The sequence below is a fragment of the Oncorhynchus mykiss genome, chromosome 20, assembly GCF_057628025.1.
Source record: "Oncorhynchus mykiss isolate SJ-2025 chromosome 20, ASM5762802v1, whole genome shotgun sequence".
Taxonomy (NCBI): Eukaryota; Metazoa; Chordata; class Actinopteri; order Salmoniformes; family Salmonidae; genus Oncorhynchus; species Oncorhynchus mykiss.
This window is the reverse complement of record NC_143041.1, coordinates 34946466-34967631: the sequence shown is the minus strand read 5'-3', so window position 1 is coordinate 34967631 and position 21166 is coordinate 34946466. Positions and strand designations below refer to the sequence as shown.

At 40.0% G+C, this 21166-nt stretch overlaps 2 long non-coding RNA genes across 2 annotated transcripts in view; one reads left to right on the top strand and one right to left on the bottom strand.

Annotated features, from left to right (window-relative positions):
* The window catches only part of LOC149974580 (uncharacterized), a 140173-nt gene that overhangs the window by 32741 nt on the left and 86266 nt on the right, over positions 1–21166 (top strand). The window lies entirely within an intron of this gene.
* Positions 676–8181, bottom strand: LOC149974581 (uncharacterized). The gene is made up of 3 exons (XR_016489245.1): positions 8064–8181; positions 4348–4403; positions 676–2791 (listed from the first exon to the last, which is right to left on the bottom strand). It is a non-coding gene; the product is annotated as an uncharacterized LOC149974581 (long non-coding RNA).

Genomic DNA, 21166 nt, shown 5'->3' with positions numbered 1-21166 from the left:
ATTTAAGCGTGAGAATAGCATGCTAATCACCCACTATTCATTTGAGGTGGAGCTTGAGCTTGTGAAGGTGTGGCAGAGGTGTGTCTACAGATACACCATATTCTGAATTTGACTTAATTCCCTATTCCGTATCAATAAGGTTGAGTGAACCTGACGGTTCCAAGAGGAAAAAGTATCTACTTGTACTTCTTTTTCCCGATAGAAATAACAGCATTCTCCATGCACTGCAATTTAGAAATTGATAATCGCTATTGATAAGAGCTAAGTCAATAAATATTACATTTGGAAAGGGGATTGTTAATACCGATAATAATTGTTTTAGATTATGTTTCCTTATGAGACGAATATGAAAGAAGCCATATGGAAGCAAACTGAAAATCATATCAACATGACATGCTGAAATAGGATATAAATAGCTGTGAGGTTGTTCAGAATGTTAGTTGTTTGCCTTCATAATTTGCGTGGATGAAATATGTAGACCCAAGCTATAGGCTTCTGTAGGGCTGAACCTGCCGAGTTGATGTATGCGCTGTAGGATGTTGTGATCACATGCCCGGGATTTTCTCCATTTTATTTTACAATTTGTAGCATGTTAAATATTAGCCACTATTTGGAGCCATCGTCAGTAATACCTCCATTCATGTTTTTTGCATCATTTCATTCCATTCTGATTACCTTTCCTCTGTCACGTCCTTGTATATTGTACATGAGTTTCGCTAGCATTTGGTGGATCATATTAGGCTAATGTTGTGCAATAATTTTGGGACATGTAGCCTATTTGAATCATTTTGAAACTCAGACCAAATATAGTAGGTTAAACCTGGAGCCTCGCGCATGGTTCACGACGTCTGGACCGTTGTCATACAGTTCCATGATTAGTGAGAATTAGGGTGGATTTATATGATTACTGTTAAACCCCTATCGTACATGTTTTTCCACCTTCAAATTTGTTATGGCTTGAACTTTCAGGACGAATCAAACCACTGTATTTTTTATTCATACATACTTTCGTAACCCAAAAATTTGCCAGAGGACAGTATTTTTAAATCTACCAGTTGGTGTTAAAATGGAAACTAATATGCAAAGTTGGCTTTCTTTCATTGTTCCCTATATTCTGACCCCGTTTTCTAGATGTATTCTATTGAGTCTGTCAACAAAATTCTAATTAAAAGTACACCATATTTAAAGGGATGGCTTAAGATACTGTAAATGTACTGAAAACCCCATTGAATGAAAAGTCCAAGAGAAAATCTGTTGGCCAGGAAGTGGGAGGGTTTTCAGCAGTTGAATGACGTTTATACAGAGCACACAAGGTAGCCACACCTGCAGAGCGCATTACGTGACTTAATAAGATAAGTCTGAATGCTGAAATGTGCGTTGAAAAGGCATACATTCCTGTGTCGGCATCGGGGCCATAGGCTATAGAAGCAACCAAAGGTTGAAACCTATCTGCTGTTCAGAGGAATTCACAGGGTATTAAACAATAATCAGTTGATACAATGGCATTCACTCTTAGATAGATATATAATTAAAATTCTTAATGGATGAACTCGACAAGGATGACCTGTTTCCACTCATGTCTTTCTATTCCACACACTTATAGCTTCACACAATGGGTACTTTTTTTTTAGCACAGATTGGTTCATCCTCACAGACAAACCAGACACCTCTGTGACAGCCAGTGTACCTGTACAAGTCCTTTTCTAATTCCTTCACCATAAACCCATGGACAGTTTACAGGTTCACTGCACAGGGGGAATGCTGTATTGATCGAGCTGGCTGTCTCAATCTCTCTTGTTTAGTCAGGGGATGATGACTTTTTGACTGATGGCCTCATATACCCCAGCCTATAACTTAATCCACACACAGGTGTTGGCGTACACGGGCACACACACAATCACACACATACATAGAATCATAGCATTAAAATAGCATTGACAACCTAACCACTTCCATCAGGGGCTTCATTAGGAAATGCATCGCCAACGTTGTCCCAACAGTGAAGGTTCGCTGCTTCCCCAATCAAAAGCCTTGGATTAAAACTGAGGTTGGCCTTAAACTAAAGGACAGGGCTGCCACACACAGGGCTATCGCAGACAACCCCGAGGCTATGGCTGAGGACACAAACAAGTACAAGAAGTCCCGCTACAATTGCCGCAGAGCCATCAAACAAGCAAAAGGACAATATAGGAACAAAGTGGAATTCTATTACACAGGCTCTGATGCCCAATGCATGTGGCAGGATGCAGTCCATTAAAGCTCCAGATACTCAACTAGTCTAAAGAAGGACAGTTTTATTGCTTCTTTAATCAGGACAACAGTTTTCAGCTGTGCTAACATAATTGAAAACGTGTTTTTCATGATCAATTAGCCTTTTAAGATGATAAACTTGGATCAGCTAACCCAACGTGCTATTGGAACAAAGGAGTGATGGTTGCTGATAATGGGCCTCTGTACGCCTGTGTAGATATTCCATAAAAAATTAGCCGTTTCCAGCTACAATAGTCATTTACAACATTAACAATGTCTACACTGTATTTCTGTGCAATTATTTTTATTACAATCACAAATAGCCGATGCCAATGGTGACAGCTAGTTTTCCTGGGGTCCAACACTTGACTAAAAACACACAAAGCACACACACACACACATACAGATGGACTGTAATTTACACCAACCTTGCACTTCCACATCAGTCATGTGCACTGTGCACATGTGCACTGACTATGAACATAGATTTATCTGGGGAAGAACTGTCCAAAGTTTTGGTCTTCAGGTCTCTAGGGAGGATCTGAAAAGTAAACACAGTGACAAATAATCAAATGAAAATTAGTAACCTCCAACAGCTCCACCTAGGGTTGAAAAATTCCAGGAACTTTTAATACATTTCGTGGTTTTCCAGAAATCCTGGTTGAAGGATTCCAGATTTCCTGCTTATCCCCTCCTGATTCCAGATGTCCTGCTTATCCCCTCCTGATTCCAGATGTCCTGCTTATCCCCTCCTGATTCCAGATGTCCTGCTTATCCCCTCCTGATTCCAGATGTCCTGCTTATCCCCACCTGATTCCAGATTTCCTGCTCATCCCCTCCTGATTCCAGATGTCCTGCTTATCCCCTCCTGATTCCAGATTTCCTGCTTATCCCCTCCTGATTCCAGATTTCCTGCTTATCCCCTCCTGATTCCAGATGTGCTGCTTATCCACTCCTGATTCCAGATTTCCTGCTTATCCCATCCTGATTCCAGATTTCCTGCTTATCCCCTCCTGATTCCAGATTTCCTGCTTATCCCCTCCTGATTCCAGATGTCCTGCTTATCCCCTCCTGATTCCAGATTTCCTGCTTATCCCATCCTGATTCCAGATTTCCTGCTTATCCCCTCCTGATTCCAGATGTCCTGCTTATCCCCTCCTGATTCCAGATTTCCTGCTTATCCCCTCCTGATTCTGGGCATCCTCCAACTGGGATTTCGGGGAAAACCAGAGAATTTATTGAAAGTTTCTATAATTTTTTCTACCGAGTGGCACAGCTGTCTAAGGCACTGCATCTCGGTGCAAGAGGCATCACTACAGTCTCTGGTTTGTATCCAGGCTGTATCACATCCGGCCGTGATTGGGAGTCCCATAGGGCGGCGCACAATTGGCCCAGCGTCGTTTCCAGGTTTGGCCGGGGTAGGCTGTCATTGTAAATAAGAATTTGTTCTTAATGGACCCGCCTGGTTAAATAAAGGTTAAATAAATGTTAATAAATAAATGCAACCCTAGCTCCACCACAGCAGCTTGTGCCCTTGGACCAAACATGGAAAAGCCTGATTGAAACCCCCCGTCCTCTGTAAATCATTGGAGATTGAGAATACACGTTTCAGGGCAAGATTGTCTCAGTTAGTATACCTAAACTTTCAGTGCCAATGAAGCTGAGAATTTGTCAGGGTTCACATTCAAAATTCAAAAAAATTTGTATGACTTTTCACTTCCCTGATGAAGTTAATTTTAGTTTCTCCATCATAGTGATGACTTTTGAAGTCCTCAAACAGATGTATAAGTGAGACAAAAGTGTAGAATCAGGGGGTTGCTATAGGCTCTTTGTAAAACTGCTCACCATGAGATTCTCCTGCGGTTTTACAATATAGTCATTTGAATAATTACACGCTAAAGTGAAAGAGCCAGCCTGGGAACAAGCCAATTACAGCACTGTTACACTACTCTAGTATTAAAGTAAATGTATATTTTCATAACCAACATGTAGCCTATGTTATGTCTGCTCAGTCATTTATCTATATAATTAAAGGCTTTTAAATAGACTCCATGGACAGTCCAGAGGTCAAAAGATGGAAGTCGAATGAGTACTTACCCTATCAAGCAATGTTGGCCGCTCAGATTACTGGTGACAGCTAGAGAAAACTCCAGCTGAAAGACATACTCTTGGTTAGGATAATAACCATCAGAAAGACTTTGAGAGAAACACCTCTTTCCTCTAATAAATTCTGTTTGCGGTAGCTAAAAGACAAAAGACATATAAAACAAATGATCTTGATATGATGTGTTCAATTAATCACTGATATGGCGGATAGCAGGGCGGCTCAGGTTCTCTCTCGGAGGGCTTGGCTCCACTTGGCTCATGTCTTAGCTGAGAGTTCATTTGAGTCCTCTAATAATGTAGGATCAAACAGTTCCACAGTACCCTTGGGCCATCATCCAAGTCCACTAGTAAAACCTGTCAGAAACTTTGTGGGGATTTTCTCTTTTGATTTTCTAAGATGATAAGCTTCTTAGAAAAATGCATTTGCTAATTATTTATTTTATTTATTTATTTAACCTTTATTTTATCAGGGAGTCATACTGAGACCAATGTCTCTTCTACAGATGAGCTCTGAATTACATAATTTTTTTTTTAAAGCTATAAATACAAAATGCAAGTAGAAAGAAAAATACGGTCATAAAAACAAACACATTCATCGTTAATAAGGTCCTCAATCAGCCTTCTGAATTGCCCTAGAGGCCCCAAAACGTCAAATTAAAGAACATTTTGAAGATTGTTCCACAAATAAGGTGCAAGAAAACTAATATACACACACGTATATATACATACACACACATATACATATATATATACATATATATATACATGTATACATATATATATATACATATACATACATATATGTATACATATATATATATATATATATATATATATATATATATATATATATATATGTATACATACATATATGTATACATATATATATATATATATATATATATATATACATATATATATATATATATATATATATATATATATATATATATATATATATATTGGTCATGGCTCCCGAGTGTCGTAGCAGTCTAAGGCAAGTGCAAGAGGCTTTACTACAGTCCCTGGTTCGAATTCAGGCTGTATCACATCCGACCGTGATTGGGAGTGCCATAGGGCAGCGCAGCGTCATCCGGGTTTGGCTGAGGTAGGCCTTCATTGTAAATTAGAAAGCGTTCTTACCTGACTTGCCAAGTTAAATAAAGGTTCAATTTAAAAGACAACTGGCGGAAACCGCTACGCAATCAATAGGTGAACCTGGCTGGTGCTGAAAATATAGCTAACTTGTTATGCAAGTGTTGCACACCAACAGATGGAGAAAACACCAGTCAAGCAAAAACAATCTTCATTTTAATGTGACTTTACAAACATCAAGAGTGCTTAATTGGAGTCTATTTCTTCGGTGCCTAGACCTATATAAAATAACTTAACTGGCTGAGGTAGGCTATGAGGCTTAGCCTAATAGAAGTAGTTTTTTTATTAGACCTACTTACAATTGCAACCGGTCTCCCATCGGCACGACACAGGGATTATTTAGCTAAATAGCCAAGTACTGTACTGCCAACCGTCACGTTGTACAGTGCCATATTTTTCGTTCCATCTTAACAGAACCCCAGGTTTTTTTTTCTTCATTTTTCATGGAATAGAAAAACCAATATATTAATCAAATTAATTAAGCAAGTACCAGTCAAAAGTTTGGACACATCAACTCATTCCAGGATTTTTCTATATTTGTACTATTTTCTGTAGAATAATAGTGAAGACATCACAACTATAGCAGGAGTAGCCCATCATGCAAATGTTTCCTATTAGCAGGACAAAATACTTTTATAACCCGGCTACTGTTGTGAAAATCCCTCAATATGCAATGTATTCAATGTTTAAGTACTCTAAAGTGTTACATTTCTAACTAAAAAAAAGCAGTACAGTATTTCTTCATCAACATATTTCTTCTTTTGTTAATAAAATAAAATAACAAGAAAAAAGACGTTCAAATGCGGACCACAGGTAAAATCTTGGTGAGATGATCAATGTAATTGTTGCATTGTTGTATCGTCAACTTCTCTAGCCAAAACATCTTGATGGCCTTGACCAGTTCATCTTTGCCTGTCGGCTTGGCAGAGTTACGGATGAATGTTTTCAGTTGATGCCAAACAATTTTGATTGGGTTTAAATCAGGAGACCTACAGTTGAAGTCAGAAGTTTACATACACTTAGGTTGTAGTCATTAAAATGTGTTTTTCAACCACTCCACACATTTCTTTTTAAAAAACTTTAGTTTTGGCAAGTCGTTTAGGACATCTACTTCCGACTTCAAGTGTATATAAAACATGTCTTACCGAGCCTTTCCATAAGTCCACACAAGTTTTTTAAACGATCACCGACTGTAATTAGAGCGATGTTGATGTTGTGCCGTGATGCTAGCAGATTACAGATTGTTCATGAATATAAGCAAGTGATGTCTGCTAAATAATCAAGTTATGTTTCTCCAGAAATGAATAATTCTAAATAACAAACTGGCTTTATTTACAATTAGTGCAAATGTCTCACCCCATGTTCAATAATCGCTCACTCTAGGTTAAATGAAAACGAAATCTCCAAAAATATTGTTACTTTTTAAACAAAGTGATTATTATTATTAATTATATAAAAGCCCCTTAGATATTCTCCGATATTCTCACAGATCCTAATTGAAAATGCCCCTTAGATATTCATTCGGAGTTCTCCAATTCTCTAAATGTAATTATTGGCGGAGAGTCACATCATTGAAAACATTGTTTCATATATATACTGTAGGCTTATCATAGGCAAAATGAGTCTCACTAGTGTTGAGTAATGTGCTGTTAAAAATGTTGTAGGTCTTATTTGTTTAAAGAGCATATTGAAGTTAGAAGCAAAAGCCTACAACTATTTTAGCACCATTTCACGCTGCTCTGAGGCAAGCATGGGGACTGGTCTTGATAAATCAATGAGATTTTTTATTTTCACTTAATCTCCATTTGGGTATTGGTTAGACAAGAATTAGACAATTAGGGTGTCAAAAATCTTATGCTCTTAGTGTAACCTTTATTTAACTCTGGAAGTCAGTTAAGGACAGCCTACTCCTTCCTCCCGTTGTACTGTGCCATATTTTCCATTCCATCCTAACGGAAATCCTGAGGGTTTTGTTTTTAGCTTTTCTCTGAATAGAAACACCATAATATTAATCAAATTAATTAAGCCACATTTTTTCAAATCAATCCCATATACTGTGTTATTACAAAAAAAGGTTTTAAATTCTCTGTTAATGCCAACACGGAAGACTATGAAATGCTTCTCAAAGATGCCCTCTGGTGGTCAAACTAGCAATAACTTGCATTAACAGAAAAAATGGCTGACAAATAGATAACGTGCCACAGAATGCTGCAGCAGCCCGCAAGATGTGCCGCAGTATGACGCAACTTTTAACTTCTTGATACTACCCATCCCGCGTAATCATAGCCTCAAACTAATTTGCATAACGCAGCGGACATAAATCTTCCTAGAAAATCTTCCTATTCATGAAAATCACAAATGAAATATATTGAGACACAGCTTAGCCATTTGTTAATCACACTGTCATCTCAGATTTTATAAATGTGCTTTACAGCCAATGCTAGACAAGCATTTGTGTAAGTTTATCATGGCATAATGCTATGGCTAGGCTCTGCTAGCATCAAGCAACATTTTCACCTAAATAAGAAAAGCAATCAAATTAAATCATTTACCTTTGAAGAACTTCGGATGTTTTCACTCAGGAGACTCCCAGTTAGATAGCAAATGTTCCTTTTTTCCAAAACGATTATTTTTGTAGGCGAAATAGCTCCGTTTGTTCTTCACGTTTGGCTGAGAAATCGACCGGAAAATGCAGTCACTACAACGCCAAACTTTTTTCCAAATTAGCTCCATAATATCGACAGAAACATGGCAAACGTTGTTTAGAATCAATCCTCAGTCATCATTTAGAATCAATCCTCAGTCATCATATTAATCAAACAATGTTACGACAATAGTAAGCAGATGCCTGTAAGTAGATAGACAATCCCACTGGGCACAGACGTCAATTCAACATCTTTTCCAACGACGTTGATTCAACAAGTGTGTGCCCAGTTGGATGTAGACAATTATGAGGAATTGAAAATAGGGCAACAAGCCTTCAAGGAAACTTGTATCATGTTGTGTTAGATGTGTAGTCTTGACAGAGGTTGAAATGCATCTTGTACCTTTCTATGAAAAAAACAGACAAGAGACATCATTGATACAACGTCGGTTTAACTATTGCAGATCTGAGACATTTTGAAAAAAAAATCAAGCACAGCTACAAATGGAGGAAGGTTCTCAATTGTGGACCTACAGTGAGTGAACACAAATTGAATTCACCAACCCTCTGGCTTTTCAATAAAATAAACAATACAGTGTGTTTTGTTTTGTAAAGATTCCTTGTCATTTCCATTGTGTAGATTGTTAACTTTCCATGAGATTTCATTTCCAGTCTTTCATTCTTATCTCTCCCCCCCCCCCCCCCCCCCCCCCCAATGATTTAGTGGTGCTATTTCTGTCAGAGGACTTACTTCTCCAGCTTGTTTTTTTTAAACAATGCATTCTTCCCAATCCTTTTATACCATTTACATAGCTGTCTCTGTCCCCCTCCACATGCAGTGCCGGATAGTCTTGTTTGTGACTCATGCATATTTCAAATCCCATCACAAAGAAGTGAAATCTGACTCCCTGGTCACACAAATAGCTAGTTTGCATCCCAAATGGAACCCTTATCCCTATATAGTGCCCTACCTTTGTCCAGGGCCCATAGGTCAAAGGTAGTGCACTGTGTAGGGAATAAGGTGCTATTTCTGACGCAGCGCTAGAGGTTCATATTGTGGAAGGGGCTGAGGGAAAACAAAGGTGGCAAGACCTTATCGCGTGATTCATAGGGTTCATAGGGTTCTGTTGACACCACACATGCTTTTCTCAGATAAGGAGATTCTAGAATGACGGGGGATTCTAGGGGAGAAGGGATGAAAGACTCCATTCTGTAGGTACAATAGAATCAGGACAAGGTAGCATTGTAGCCCACTGATAATATACAAATATGAAGTTTAATTTTAAGATAAATCTTTGAATAGGAGACTGAGACATTTTGTGAATTTGTGTTCATCATTGTCTCATCTTTATATGGGACCCTACACATACCTCTGCACATCTACTCGGTACCGGCACACTGTATATATGGCCAGGTTATGGTATCTTTACTCATTGTGCATTTAGTCCTTGTGTTATTATCTTTTATTTTATATCATTTCTATTTTATTTTCTCTCTGCACTGTTGGGAAGGGCCTGTAAGTAAGCATTGCACTGTTAATCTACTACACCTGTTGTTTACAAAGCATGTGACAAATAACATTTGATTTGAACATGATTGTGGTATATGTGTTATTGTAAATGTGGCTGTAGCAAAAGGAGTAGCTCAGTTGGTCAAGCATGGCTTGTGCAACACCAGAATAGTGGGTTCGATTCCTGGGACCACCCGTAAATAAAATGTATACACATGACTCTAATTTGTTTTGGATAAAACATCTGCTTAATGGTATATATTTTTTAAAATTATATTAGAGGAAAATCCACTCAAAAACTATGTTTTGGTATTTTTTTAATTAGTCCACTTTTGATACAGTCCACTGTGACACTGTGCCTCTTGAAAGTCCAATATCTTGAAAACATTTTGGGATTGTATTAACAGCGGACTAATTAAAACAATACCAAAATATAGATATTAGCGTATGTTTCCATTAAGCAATGAATAAGGGATGAAGGAGGTAGGAACTAAGTGAAGGAAGTGATAAAAGCGCACACAATAGGTGAAGAGAAGCTACAGGAGAGCACCAAATATATTTACAGACCAAATCAATACATTTTCATTTTCAGGTATGAAGTATATGAATCAGAAATGAGATTGTAACAACAATAATAGGATAAGGTTATGCTAAAAGTCAATGGAAATATTCAGTACAGGAGACTGCACACAACAGCATACACAAAACTCACACAAAAAAACATGTTATTTATTTAATAAATAAAGGAGAATTTATGCAGGACACTACAAGGTGGTTTCCTAGCATCAGCACTTTGTATGTAATAGAGATTAACGCATTTGGCAGTAAAGTGCACAGCAATATTTAGAGAGATGGACCCAACAATCCCACATCAGCCATTTGAACAAGGCCATAGAAGTGCTTACACACACACATGCGCACACAGACACACACACACACAGCCGTTTAAACATGGAGCCATGGAAGCAGTGTCCTTGGGGTTTTGTATTGTTCACTTCGGAAGTCTTAACATTTCCCCCCTGGTGAAATTCTTTGTAAAACAAGAACTGCACTGTGCCATAATACAGTCCTGTCCTGGTCTCTCTCTCACTTTAATTTGTTGCCATAGGCTTTTTGTTGATCATGAAATGGTTGCATTTTCCATAAACCCACTACTACTTTATGTGACCAGAAAATAGAACTGGTAAGTAATTTGACATGCCACTTCCATTTTTTGCTTTGGTAGCTTGAGTGTAAATGGATTGGCCTGATGTGACACTTTCAAAGAACACAAAACATCCGTCTCAAAATACTCCTTACATTTTCTAAATATTCTGTTTTTCTCTGGCCCTCCATCAAATCAGACACAGAAAACTGCTTCCACTAGTCAAATTAATAAAATGCTGTCAATCCTTTCAAAGCTCTTCATGAAGACTTTAGGCTTCTTTGATAGGTTAGGGATAACACTGACTGAGACGTATGTGTTAATATTCTGTTTTATCACTTCATACTGGTAGATGTAGAAAAACAAACACACACATGCATGCATTTTTTACACCCTTTGAGATGAGACTGGCACACGAATCTATGAAAGGGAGTGAGGGGAGAGAGAGAGAGAAAGGGTGAGAAAGGGATGGAGGTAGTGAGAGAGATATAGCGAGAGGTAGAGAGAGTGAGAGAGAGAGGGAGTGAGAATGATTAGCACAAAGAGACACAGTCAGAGAGAGGCCACTGCTATCTGAGAACATCTGACACATTCTTAGCTGGGTCTAGATCCCGCTCCTCAGGGCCCTCGCTGTCTCCTCCACAACCTAATAACAGGAAAGTTCAAGCTGAGATAGAGAACAGAATAACGCCCCTCAGGGGTGCGTGCTTAGTCCCCTCCTGCAGTCCCCTCCTGTAGACCCTGATTACCCACGAATGCGTGGCCAAGCACGACTCCAACCTCATCATTAAGTTTGCTGATGACACAACGGTGGTAGGCCTGATCACCGACAATGATGAGAGCCTATAGAGAGGAGGTCAGAGAACTGGCAGTGTGGTGCCAGGACAAACAACAACCTTTCCCAGACAAAGGAGATGATCGTGGACTACAGTAAAAGAGGGCCGAACACTCCCCCATTCACATCGACGGGGCTGTGGTGGAGCGGGTTTCAAGTTCCTTGGTGCCCACATCACCAACAAACTATCATGGTCCAAACACACCAAGAAAGTAATTCACGTAGTGCACGACAACGCCTTTTCCCTCTCAGGAGACTGAAAAGATTTGGCATGGGACCCCGAATCCTCAAAAAGTTATACAGCTGCACCATTGAGAGCATCCTGACCGGTTGCATCACCGCCTGATATGGCAACTGCTCGGCATCCGACCGTAAGGCGCGACAGAGGGATTTGCGTACAGCCCAGTACATCACTGGGGCCAGCTTCCTGAACCTATATACTAGGCGGTGTCAGAGGAAGGCCCAAAAAGTTGTCAAAGACTCCAGTCACCCAAGTCATAGACTGTTCTCTCTACTGTCGCATGGCAAGCGGTACCGGAGCGCCAAGTGTAGGTCCAAAAGGCTCCTTAACAGCTTCTACCCCCAAGCCATAAGACTGCTGAACGATTAATTAAATGTCCACCCGAACTATTAGCATTGACACCCGTTTGTTTTTACACTGCTGCTACTCGCTGTTTATCATCTATGCATAGTCACTTTACCCCTATCTACCTACTAACCTGTACCCCTGCACTTTGACTTAGTACTGGTACCTCCTATAGCCTCATTATTGTTATTGTATTGAGTTCATTTTGATACGTTTTTATGCTTTTACTTCAGTTTATTTTGTATATATTTTCTTAACTCTATTTTTCTAAAACTGCATTGTTGGTTAAGGGCTCGTCAGTAAGCATTTCACAGTAAGGTCTACACATGTTTTATTCGGCGCGTGTGACAATTTTGATTGATATGATTTGTAGTAAAACTCATTTCACACTTCCTTTGTTCCTCTCGGTCTCTAAGGTCATCAGACATATTGAAAATTATGATTTTTTTTGAACCAGATCTCATTTACAATTAAGCTTTTTCTAAGGCCTTGCTGCAGTGAGAGTCAGTTTAATTCTGTCACACGTTTGTGTATTGCTTTAACATAGTTATACATTAATGTTATTAACCCTAACACTAACCATAACCCTCATACACATTCCACACTCGTCTGAATATCGTCTGAACTCGTCTGAATATAACCAAAAACAAAACAGGAAAGATGTGTTATTTGTTTCACAGAAGAGGACGTTGCCTTTAGTACGTGGATAACCTTACACATTTATAACATGGATATTCCTAGATTTAAAAAATGGGGGCTTGTCCCCTCCGGCCAGCCAACCAGCAACCACCTGGAGAGGGAATACTAACCTGGCATGCTAAAGATGCTCCAGCAGCCATATTTTCCTCATACCGTGGCACTCGTCCAGGTGTTGTTCACACACACACACACACACACACACACACACACACACATGCACGTCCATACACATGCACGTACACACACGCATGCACACACACACACAAACACACTCACTCGTGGTGTTCCCCTGGAGTAATACTCTCTATGATGAATAATGAGACTGGGCCCCATGCATTAATGTAGCAGCGCTGTGGCCCCTGAGGGTGTTTGTGTGAGTGAGTGTGTGTGTGCGATATGTCATGCATTAATGTAACAGCACTGTGGCCCCTAAGGGTGTGTGTGTGTGTGTGTGTGTGTGTGTGTGTGTGTGTGTGTGTGTGTGTGTGTGTGTTTATGACCCCAGAAGGCCCCTAAAGATGCCTGTTAATGTAGCAGTACTGGGGCCCCCGAAGGAGCCTGTGGTCTCTGTTGCAGCGGGAGATTGTTCCTGCCTTGGCGGGACTGTCAGTAAACATGTGCCCCCTGCAGTGTGAGGGGACATTTACCATGTCTCTCTCACACACACACACACACACACACACACACACACACACACGTTCCCCTTCTACACCATAGGCAGTGGTGGAAAAAGTTCCTGATTGTCATATTTGAGTAAAAGTAAAGATACTTTAATAGAAAATGACTCAAGAAAAAGTGGTCACCATGTAAAATACTACTAGAGTAAAAGTCTAAAAGTATTTTGTTTTAAATATACGTAAGTACCAAAAGCAATTGGAATTGCTAAAATATACTTAAGTGTCAAAAGTGAAAGTACAAATCGTTTGTTTAAATCCTTATATTAAGCAAACCAGCATTTATTATTATTTTTGGACGAATAGTCAGGGGCCAACACTCGAAGAATTTGTGTTTCGTGAGTTGGCCAGGTCAAAGGCAGTAGGGATGACCAGGGATGATCTCTTGATAAGTGTGTAAATTGAACCATTTTCGCGTCCTGCTAAGCATTCAAAACGTTTGGGTGTCAGGGAAAATGTATTTGCTTAAAAAGTACATTATTTTCAATTAGGAATGCAGTGAAGTAAAAGTAAAAGTTGTAAAAAATATAAATAGTAAATTAAAATACAGATACAAAAAAAGACTTAAGTAGTACTTCAAAATATTTTACTTAAGTACTTTACACCACAGGAAATATATGAATGAGTCCCTTCTCCTCTCTCCTTTCATCCGTGAGCAGCATGTTAGCTTTAGAACATCCTGCAGCAAAAGTGATTTACGTATAAAATGATAATGTAATGTCGGGAAATGAACCGTATGTACTTTCCTTCTTCTTCGTTTACTGCTTATAAGAAATTAAATATGATGTACAGTAAATGATATAAGATATACAACCCATGCATACCATGCATACCATACTGTATATACCATATATGCCCAATATATACTCCATACATAATGGTGGTGTGCTCATGTGATACAGTTTACCAAGTTGATTGTTACAAAGTATATAATGATGAACCAAAGCGACCTAGCAAACATAGAATAGACCTAGCCTTTCCCTATAAACCTCAACTCTTAACTCTCCATCTATTGCTAAGAGGCTCAAAACGTTTAAAAAGATTGACAGATGTAGCTTTGACTGCCTCAATCACAGAGAAACAACATGGCCATAAAGGCCACTCTGGAACAACAGTAAAGCACCCTATAGAGCTGTTTCAGCACTAGTCTCCAGCCTCCTGTCAATGGGCCTGAACATAACCTTACATCGGTCGCAGCCCATAAAAACTTGAATGGCCACAGACATGTAATTGCGTAAGGATTTTCCAGAGGCTTTTGATCTGCCTGTTATCACAGTGTTAAAGTTGTCATAAATGTCCATTTATATAAATAACAGTGTGTTTCATTCATTTTCTCTGGGCGAGTTGGGTATACTTCAGAAATGTTCAAGCTTTTTCATATAATTTCACTCTTTACTCTAAAATAGAGTTATCTGTCTGTCTGTCTGTCTGTCTGGATGTATGGCTGAGTAGTATGTTAATATTTGTTGCTTACTGGATATGTTTGTTCTAATCAGTGTGTTCTAAATGGTATGTTGTTTTAGTAAGTAGCAGGTAGGACAGATTTCGGACATGGCCATTGACGCCTAAAGTCAACAAGTCAACACATTACATTCAATGAAAAAATATATAATCAGCTGCACCAAAATGAAGGAATAACGGTGAACAAGCGCAACTGTGCATTAGATGACGCCTTCTCAGTATGGATGAGCCTAATAGATTGGTATTTGCTGTTGTCATGACGTTGGCCTGGGGATAGGTTAATGACAGTCATAAATACCTCTTCCCCCCTTTTTCCTCTCTCTACCCTACTGATGTGAAATTTGAAAACCCCTTGGTTAACATAGAGATTCTGGGAACATGAGAAGGTGGGGGGAAATGAACTATATTCTGGTACCTGACCAATTGAACATATGCGGTGGTACTTAATGAATATGATGTCAGTTCGGTTGTCATCTGAGACATTCTCATCAATGATAAGATGACATAAACTCTACAGTGGAATGTCTGCACATTGTAGTTATCAGATTCACATGGAATTGTTGTTCAATTTAAATGTTTGAATATAAAATTATTGGTGAAGAGATTAAATGTAATTTTAGCTTCCAAGAGAGATTTGGGTTTTCATAAGGTTAGGGCTCTGCTCAATCAGTGGCCCGCCCCTGTGAAGGGACATGGGTTATACAACTTTTCAATCACGCCCTCCTCTCCCTTCCTATATAAAGCCTTGACGACAATATAACCTTCTGTTCCAAGTATGTGAGGTCTGCAGCCTCTCCGTTAAAAGGACTAACATGTCAACTACAGAACTAAGCCAACCTCAGCGTGAGCTTTGGTTGCGAATGGTATGAACTGAACTCTTATTCACTACAGAAGTGATACCTCCTAGCCGTTGAGTTAGCAACAGACGCTGCAAACGCGGGCTAGGAAAGAACAGACAGAGTATCCCATCTATCACACAACAACGATACTACAATGTATCCAATTGACCACCAGAGACATTCTTCAAAGGACAAAGGACTCGGTTTGGCAACACGGCCTCCCATCTACGACCAACCTACCGAAGCGCAGCTCAGAGTAAATATTTATTGCATTTTCTTTTTCCAAATGGGCGGTAATTTAGAATGCATAAGATACTGTATTTACAATAGCACAGCTTCTCCCTTTGTCCCTCAGTCTTCCCGCTCTTTCACTCAAACCCAGCCCCTTTTTCTTTTGAGTAACCAGCTGTCTTATCTGTTCCGCCCGCTAGGGACGTTTACCTTTATGACGTAATTTGTAATTAAGGTATGATTCATTCTTTGTATATGTAATTCTGTGTGATTAGTTAGGTATTTAGTAAATAAATAATTAAACCCAATTTTGTATTGCTGATTCAACTTGTTACCCAAGGTTCATGAAGATAACCAAGAATTTACAACTTTCAGATGAGACTGAATTTTAAGGTGACGATTAATATTGACTGCTATTGATGTAAAATATTACTAGGTCTTTAAGAGTTTATACGGAAGATAACAGCTCTATAAATATTATTTTGTGGTGCCCCGACTCTCTAGTTAATTACATTTACATGATTAGCTCAATCAGATAATATTAATTACGGAGAAAGGATTTTGTAGAATAGCATGTCATATCACTTAATCCGGCATAGCCAAAGACACAACACTGTTTACTACATACATTTTGACTTAATGGTATGTTCTAAATAGTATGTAGTATGATTAGGACACAGTATGTTGATTTAGTGAGTAGTAGCGAAGTCAAATTTCAGACACGACTAATGTGCTTCAACAAAGTACTGCGTAATGGATCTGAATACTTATGTAAATGTGATGTGTTTTTTTTATATACATTTGCAAAAATGTCTAAAAAACGTTTTTTGCTTTGCTATTATGGGGTATTGTGTGTAGATTGATGAGCGGAATTTCTTTTTTTTTAATACATTTTAGAATAAGGTTGTAATGTAACAAAATGTGGACAGTCAACGGGTCTGAATACTTTCCGAAGGCACTGTATATGTCTGTCTGTTCGTCCGTCCATTCATCTGTCTGTCTTTACTTTAATTGACCTGCAATGAAATAGTTAAAGCTGGAATCCTTAGTTTTGAAACTGCCATGTCCGTTTCGGATATTACAGCAAAGTCAAAGTTTCCCCCCTCGGACATCCTTGCATGGGCAACAGAACAGCAGAATGTGTACTGAAATACAGTGGCGCTGTTTTCCTTCATTTGGATTCCAACTTTAAAGACTTAGACCTTTAAGTCTTTACTGAAGACTCATAACAATTGCTCCTATGATTGTGTGTAGTCTGGCCCAGGGTTGCGAAGGTGAAGGGCAAAGCACTGGAATGACGAACCACCCTTGCTGTCTCTATTACTGGGACATAGTCACTGGCTTACTAGTGGTCTTCCATGTCATCTCTAGAAGGGGTGTGTCACGTCGTGCTGGGCTTTTTTGCGCTATACTTAACTTGAGTTGTTTGAGTCACTGACATGATCTTCCTGTCCGGTCTTGCGCCCCCTCGGGTTCGTGCGGTGGAGATCGTCCTGCGCTATACTCAGCCTTGTCTCAGAGTAGGAATTTGTTGGTCTGTTGATATCCCTCTAGCCGTATGGGGGCTGTGCTTTGGCAAAGTGGGTGGTGTTATATCCTGCCTGGTTGGCCTTATCTGGGGGTATCGTCGGACGGGACTACCACCTGTCTCAGCCTCCAGTATCTATGCTGCAATAGTCTATGTGCCTGGGGACTAGGGTCAGTCTGTCCTATCTGGTGAAATCGTCCTATCTTATCTGGTGTCCTGTGTGAAGTATTCTCCCTCTAATTCTCTCTCTCTTGCTCTCCCCTTCCAGAGAACCTGAGACCTGGGACTCAGGACTACCTACCCCGATGATTCCTGGCTGTCCCCAGTCCATCTGATCGTGCTGCTGCTCCAGTTTCAACTGTTCTGCCTGCGGCTATGGAACCCTGACCTGTTCAACGGACATGCTACCCTGTCCCAGACCCGCAGTTTTCGAGTCTCCCTCGCTCTCTCTCTCTGTACCGCGCCTGCTGTCTCGACCTCTGAATGCTCGGCTATGAAACGCCAACTGACATTTACTCCTGAGTGCTGACCTGTTGCACCCTCTACAACCACAGTGATTATTATTTGACCCTGATGGTCATCTATGAACATTTGAACATCTTGAAGAATGATCTGGCCTTAATGGCCAAGTAATCTTATAATCTCCACCCGGCACAGCGAGAAGCGGAATGACCACCCCACATAGCCTGGTTCCTCTCTAGGTTTCTTCCTAGGTTCCTGCCTTTCTAGGGAGTTTTTCCTAGCCACCATGCTTCTACATCTGCATTGCTTGCTGTTTGGGGTTTTAGGCTGGGTTTCTGTATAAGCACGTTGTGACGTCTGCTGATGTAAAAAGGGCTGTATAAATACATTTGATTGATTCATTTGATTGATTATAGTATTCAGTGCTAAACTTGGCCTGAACATGCTATTCTTTTGATTAAAGATTATAATCAGTGGTGTAGTGGTGTAAAGCCGTTCACATTTTTGTTTTGCGCTGGTGTTTACCTGTACATAAAAAAAATGAATTGAAAATATGGATTGTTATTTATTCACTGCAAATGGCCAAAAGCGTTTACCCACCTATATTTTTTTTTACCACTACATCACACATTATAATCAAGTAACAAGCTGTCTGAATGACTAATCTAATAATACATTTCATATAATCACATTTAGTGAGTTTGGAGAGTTTGCATGCCACTTTTGGTGATTATTGAAGTATTTTTTCTGATTCAAGTATGTTGTTCGCCATTGCAGAATATACTTCCAAGAAAATAAAACCAGGAGTTTACTTACAACAAATAAAATATTATTTGAATGCTTAAAATGTATTCAAAATGTAAACCTAATTATTTAAAAGGTTGGTTCACCCAAATTACAAAATGCCACTTTGGTTTCCTTACCCTGTGGACAAGGCATGACATCAATCCAACCATTGGTTTAGTTTCCCTGGCACATACTAACGTTTGAGCATTTGAGGCACAAATTCAAGTCATGGGACTGCTCATAGGGTAAGGAAACCAGTAACTAATTTTGTAATTTGGGTGAACTACCCATTCAACAGAGAAATTTAAGATTTTATAGTTTTGTTCGGAAATAATCTCAATCTCTCTCCCTCTCTCTTTACATTTTTTAGACCAAGGCTGGGTACTTTGCACCACAATCTTAAACATTCTGTGAAAATGTTTTGCCTCATCATCCTGCCAGGCATTTTTGTGTGTGTATGCACAATAAAGCACATAAAGAGCTATCAATTCCCTATATTATTATTTTTTGTTTTACCTTTATTTGAACATGGAAGACATTTTGAGATCTAGGTGTCTTTTTAAAATGTGCCCTGCACAATTCAACACAAATAAATTAAATTAAATTAAACACATTAAATCAAATCAAATTGTATTTGTCACATACACATGGTTAGCAGATGTTAATGCGAGTGTAACAAAATGCTTGTGCTTCTAGTTCCGACAATGCAGTAATAACCAATGAGTAATCTAACCTAACAATTCCACAACAGCTACCTTATACACACAAGTGTAAAGGGATGAAGAATATGTACATAAAGATATATGAATGAGTGATGGTACAAAATGGCATAGGCAATATGCAGTAGATGGTATTGAGTACAGTTTATTCATATGAGATGAGAAATGTAGGGCATGTAAACATTATATTAAGTGGCATTGTTTAAAGCGGCTAGTGATACATTTATTACATGTATGGCAGCAGCCACTCAATGTTAGTGGTGGCTGTTTAACAGTCTGATGGCCTTGAGATAGAAACTGTTTTTCAATCTCTCGGTCCCTGCTTTGATGCATCTGTACTGACCTCGCCTTCTGGATGATAGCGGGGTGAACAGGCAGTGGCTCGGGTGGTTGATGTCCTTGATGATCTTTTTGGCCTTCCTGTGACATCGGATGGTGTAGGTGTCCTGGAGGGCAGGTAGTTTGCCCCCGGTGATGCGTTGTGCAGACCTCACTACCCTCTGGAGAGCCTTACGGTTGTGGGCGGAGCAGTTGCCGTACCAGGCGGTGATACAGCCCGACAGGATGCTCTCGATTGGGCATCTGTAAAAGTTTGTGAGTGCTTTTGGTGACAAGCCACATTTCTTCAGCCTCCTGAGGTTGAAGAGCGCTGCGCCTTCTTCACCATGCTGTCTGTGTGAGTGGACCAATTCAGTTTGTCCGTGATGTGTAAGCCGAGGAACATAAAACGTTCTACCCTCTCCACTACTGTCCCATCGATATGGATAGGGGGGTGCTCCCTCTGCTGTTTCCTGAAGTCCACGATCATCTCCTTTGTTTTGTTTTGTTGACGTTGAGTGTGAGGTTATTTTCCTGACACCACACTCCGAGGGCCCTCATCTCCTCCCTGTAGGCCGTCTCGTTGTTGTTGGTAATCAAGCCTACCACTGTAGTGTCGTCTGCAAACTTGATGATTGAGTTGGAGGCGTGCATGGCCACGCAGTCGTGGGTGAACAGGGAGTACAGGAGAGGGCTCAGAACGCACCCTTGTGGGGCCCCAGTGTTGAGGATCAGCGGGGTGGAGATGTTGTTACCTACCCTCACCACCTGGGGGCGGCCCGTCAGGAAGTCAAGTTCCTCTTGTCCAGATGGGTTAGGGCAGTGTGCAGTGTGGTTGCGATTGCGTCATCTGTGGACCTATTGGGGCGGAAAGCAAATTGGAGTGGGTGTAGGGTGTCAGGTAGGGTGGAGGTGATATGGTCCTTGACTAGTCGCTCAAGCGACTGGGGATGCCGCTTGGGCCTGCAGCCTTGTGAGGGTTATCACGTTTAAATGTTTTACTCACGTAGTCTGCAGTGAAGGAGAGTCCGCAGGTTTTGGTAGCGGGCCGTGTCAATGGCACTGTATTGTCCTCAAAGCGAGCAAAGAAGTTGTTTAGTCTGTCTGGGAGCAAGACATCCTGGTCCGCGATGGGGATGGTTTTCTTTTTGTAATCCGTGATTGACTGTAGACCCTGCCACATACCTCTTGTGTCTGAGCCATTGAATTGCGACTCTAT